Genomic DNA, 4,935 nt, shown 5'->3' with positions numbered 1-4,935 from the left:
AAATGTGTAAAACTAGAGATAGAAAACTTCAAGGCAGACAAATGTCTGGGGCGAACCCAGAAGGTGGTCATGGGGGATGCCTGTTCGACTCCTTGGCCATTGACCTATGGGGTCCCTCAGGGTTCAGTTTTGTCCCCCATGTTGTTTAATATTTATATGAAACCGCTGGGAGAGGTTATCCGGAGTTTTGGGGTTCGGTGCCACCAATATTCAGCTGACACCCAACTCTACTTCTCTTTTCCACCTAATGAAGCCAAGAAAGCCATCCAGACTCTAAACCAATGCCTGGTATCAGTGGTGGACTGGATGAGGATGAACAGGCTGAAACTAAATCCAGACAAGACAGAGGTGCTCCTTGTCAGTCGGAGGACGGATCAGGGAATAGGGATCCAACTTGTGCTGGATGGGTTACACTCCCCCTGAAATCACAGGTTTGCAGCTTGGGAGTACTCCTGGACTTGGCTTTGAGTCTGGAGGCACAGGCCTTTGCTATGGCAGGGAGTGTTTTTGCTCAATTAAGACTGATACGCCAGCTGCGCCTGTTTCTTGATTTGTCAGACTTGACTATGGTGACACATGCACTAGTTACATCCCGATTAGACTACTGTAATGCGCTCTACGTGGGGCTGCCCTTGACGACTTCTCGCAAACTTAAATTGGTACAAAGAGCTGCAGCCAGAATGTTAACTGGTGCTGGACTTAGAGAACATACAACCCCTCTGTTGTACCAGCTCCACTGGCTGCCAATTTGCTTCCGGGCACAATTCAAAGTGCTGGTTTTGACCTATAAAGCCCTATATGGCCTAGGCTATCTGTTAGATCGTATCTCCCCTTATGAACCTGCTCGGCCTTTGAGATCATCTGGTGAGACTCTTCTCACTATTCCACCTTCTTCGCAAGTTTTTCTTGCACAGACACAGCATAGGGCTTTCTCAGTGGCTGCCCCTAGATTATGGAACTCCCTCCCCAATGAGGTTTGTATCGCTCCCTTGTTATCGTCTTTTCGTGCCCAGTTGAAGACTGTTTTATTTAGACGGGATTTTAATTAATAATGTTATTCCTTTTTAATCTATTTTGGATTTAATGTACTTTTAATTGTTTAATTGTATTCTTGTTTGATTTTAATTGTTCTGGTTTTTAATCTAATTATTGTTTTAATTGTAAGCCGCCCTGAGTCTTTGGAGAAAGGGCAGGGTATAAATAAATAAATAAATAAATAAATAAATAAATAAATAAAATGTTCCCAGTAGCAGATACAACTAAAAATGCTCATGATTTCTTCATTGGCACATTGAATTCTACAGCTCTGGAAGATGAATGGTGTGTGGATCTCAGAGCTTGGAAAAGTTACTTTTTTGCACTACAACTCCAATCAGCCCCAGCCAGCATGGCCACTGGATTGGGCTGATGGGAGTTGTAGTGCAAAAAAGTAACTTTTCCAATCTCTGGTGGATCTTCTCATAAATGATCACAAGTATGTGACCTTTAAGACTGACACAGGAGCATAGGCTGATGCAAAATCTTTAAAAACATACAAAGCCTTGCAAGCTGAACCACTTCAGCATTCAAATACCAGATTAATAACCTACTCTGGAGAAAGACTACATGTGTCTGGTAAATGTAACCTGGATTGCAAATATAAAGATCAAAGAGCTGAGTTGGAATTTCACATAGTTGACTTTGATGCACAAGCTGTACTTGGTCTCCAGGCTGTGACTAATTTAAATTTGGTGCAAAGAGTTAATTTAATGCAAAGAGCTGCAGTAGATCAATGGGATGTTGCAGTTGAATACAAAGATGTATTTGAAGGCTTAGGTTGCTTACCAGAAAAATACGCCATCAAAATCAACTCATAGGTTTCACCTGTAATTCATGCACCTCAGAAGGTCCCAGTGGCACTAAGGGATAAAGTCCAAAAGGAACTGACTCGTATGGAGCAATTAAAAGTCATAGTTAAGGTAGAAGAACCTACAGAGTGGGTGAATTCAATTGTGGTTGTAGACAAGCCTGGCCGGGACCAGATAAGAATATGTTTAGATCCAAGAGATATGAACAGAGCAATTTTAAGAGAACATTTTCAATTGCCTACTGTAGAAGATATTACCAGTAAGCTAGCAGAATCAGAATTGTTTACTGCTCTTGATGCCAGTAGTGGATTCTGGCAAATTCAGCTAGATGACAACAGTTCCAGTCTATGTACATTTAATACACCTTTTGGCAGGTACCGATTTAAAAGAATGCCATTTGGTATCTCTTCAGCTCCTGAAGTCTATCAGAGGATTATCCAACAGACATTTGAGGGTATTGATGGGGTCACATGCTACATAGATGATATCCTGGTGTGGGGGAAGACCAAACAGGAACATAATGAGAGACTGAAGAGAGTTCTGGACAGGTGCTGAGAGAGAAATCTGAAATTGAACAAAGTGAAATGCAAATTTGCCATGACTGAAATAAAATATCTAGGACACATCTTAACCAAAGAAGGACTAAAACCTGATTCATCTAAAATAGAGGCCATCACTGAAATGCCCAGCCCAAGTAACAAAGCTGATCTTCAAAGAGTTCTAGGGATGGTGACTTATCTAGCAAAGTTTATCCCAAATTTGGCAACAGTAACAACCCCTTTAAGACAGCTGTTGGCCCAAGATGTTGAATTTTGCTGGATGTCAGTTCATGAAACAGCATTCACACAGTTGAAAGAACTATTAACAAAAGCTCCTATTTTGAAATATTATAATGTGAAAGAACCTGTAACTCTGTCAGTGGACACTAGTTCTACAGGCTTAGGTGCTGTACTGTTGCAAAGAGGTGCACCTGTTGCATATGCTTCTAAAGCAATGACTGCGGCCCAACAGAACTATGCTCAAATAGAAAAGGAAATGTTGGCAATAGTGTTTGGATGCATAAGATTCCATCAATTTGTCTATGGCAAAAAAGTGACTGTGGAAATGGACCACAAACCATTGGAGGCAATTTTCAGAAAACCTTTGCATATTGCACCTCCAAGAATCCAAAGATGGCAGTTAACACTGCAGAAATATCAATTACAAGTGCACTGTAGACCAGGCAAAGAATTAATAATTTAAACCTCATGTTATCTTATTTACTAATCTCCGAATTAAAACTGAAAGAATTTCAGGTGGCTATTGAAAATGATAGCATTTTGCAAATCCTGAAAAATGCCATTTTGCACGGGTGGCCAGATAGAAGAGTAGAAGTTCCAGAATGTATATGTGTTTATTGGAATTACAGAGAGGAATTAAGTATTCATGATGGACTCATTTTTAAAAGTGACAGGATCGTAGCACTACAAGATTTGAGGAAAGAGATATTGAATATTATACATGCGAGTCATCTTGGTGTTGAATTATGTAAAACGTGGGCATGAGAAGCTGTATATTGGCCAGGTATGTGTGCCCAAATTGAAGAATTGGTACTGTCATGTATCATATGTCACACCTTCAGAAATAAAAACCAAAAAGAACCAATGTTACCTCATGAAATTCCAAGAAGACCTTGGCAGAAGCTAGGAATGGAATTGTTTGAATTTCAAAGAAAGGACTATCTACTTTTGGTTGATTATTATTCAAAATATGTGGAAATATGTTTGCTTGAGGACACTACAAGTAGGTCAGTAATTTTACACTGCAAATCTATATTTGCAAGACATGGTATACCTGAAGAGGTTGTCAGTGATAATGGCCCTCAGTTTTGCTCTAGAGACTTTAAAATGTTTGCCAAAGATTGGGACATTGTTCACACAACATCCAGTCCACTATTTCCTCAATCCAATGGAATGGCAGAAAGAGCGATCCAAACAGTAAAGAGGATTCTTAAGAAATCTAGTCTGAACAACACAGATCCATATCTTAGTTTATTGGATTACAGGAATACGCCTACAGTAGATACAGCCTCAACTGCACAACTTTTAATGGGGAGACATTTAAGAACCAGGTTGCCTATCTCAGCAGCATTGTTACTACCTCAGCAGGTAAAAGGTGACATACAGACACATCTGAAGATAAGACAAGAAAAACAGAAGCTTTACTTTGACAAAGGTTCAAAGCCTTTACCACCTTTGCAGGTTGATGATTCTGTTAATGTTTGGCAAAATGGAGTGTGGAAACCAGCGAGAGTGACTGGACAAAACATGACTCCAAGATCATATTTGGTTCAGACTGATGATTTAGCTGTCTACCAAAGGAACAGAAGAGATCTTCAAAGCACTCCAAGTTGTGAACCAAAAATGGATGAGACTACAGAGACTGCAACTGCACCTCCATCAGAGGTAGACCTATCAGAGTCTCAAGACAACAAAAGTGGAACAGTTGTAGCACAAAGTGCCAGTGATATACCAGAGAAGATTTTGGACTCTGAGCTACCTGTTACTACATCAAGAGGCAGAGTAATTAGAAAACCAATTTGATATAGACAGTAGTTTCTATCTTTTTATTTTTTAAAAAAGGGAGATGTAATGTGAGTAGGAACTCAAGTGAATTAGAAATAGTTGTTTGGGGGTGGGACCAGCAGGAAAATGAAAGAAGAGCTCTCTGTCTGAGTTAGGACATTACAGCTCTTGGTTCTGCTGCAACACACTGTTAAGTAAAGTTTGTTCCTTCTAACCAGTGTTTGTAGTTCATTTCAAATCTTGTAAATATTACAGGCACAAAGAAACTTGTGAATGATGTGGGAAGTAGAGAAATGTGGGGAGTCCTGAAAATGAGATAGGTGTCTAGATTAAACAGTAAAATTAGAGCCTAAAGCTGGACATTTAAATCTGAGAATGGCTTGGAGGAAAATTTGACCATTATCCCAGGTCCTTCAGCCTATGGAGACAAGGTAAGTGGCTCAGATGCCTGTAAACTCTAACATTACAGATTAAATATCTGAGGAACAAGATATGAGATTCAGTCTTCCAAACAAAATGTCCAC

This window comes from Rhineura floridana, chromosome 1 (assembly GCF_030035675.1).
Source record: "Rhineura floridana isolate rRhiFlo1 chromosome 1, rRhiFlo1.hap2, whole genome shotgun sequence".
Classification (NCBI taxonomy): Eukaryota; Metazoa; Chordata; class Lepidosauria; order Squamata; family Rhineuridae; genus Rhineura; species Rhineura floridana.
This window is presented reverse-complemented; position numbering follows the sequence as displayed.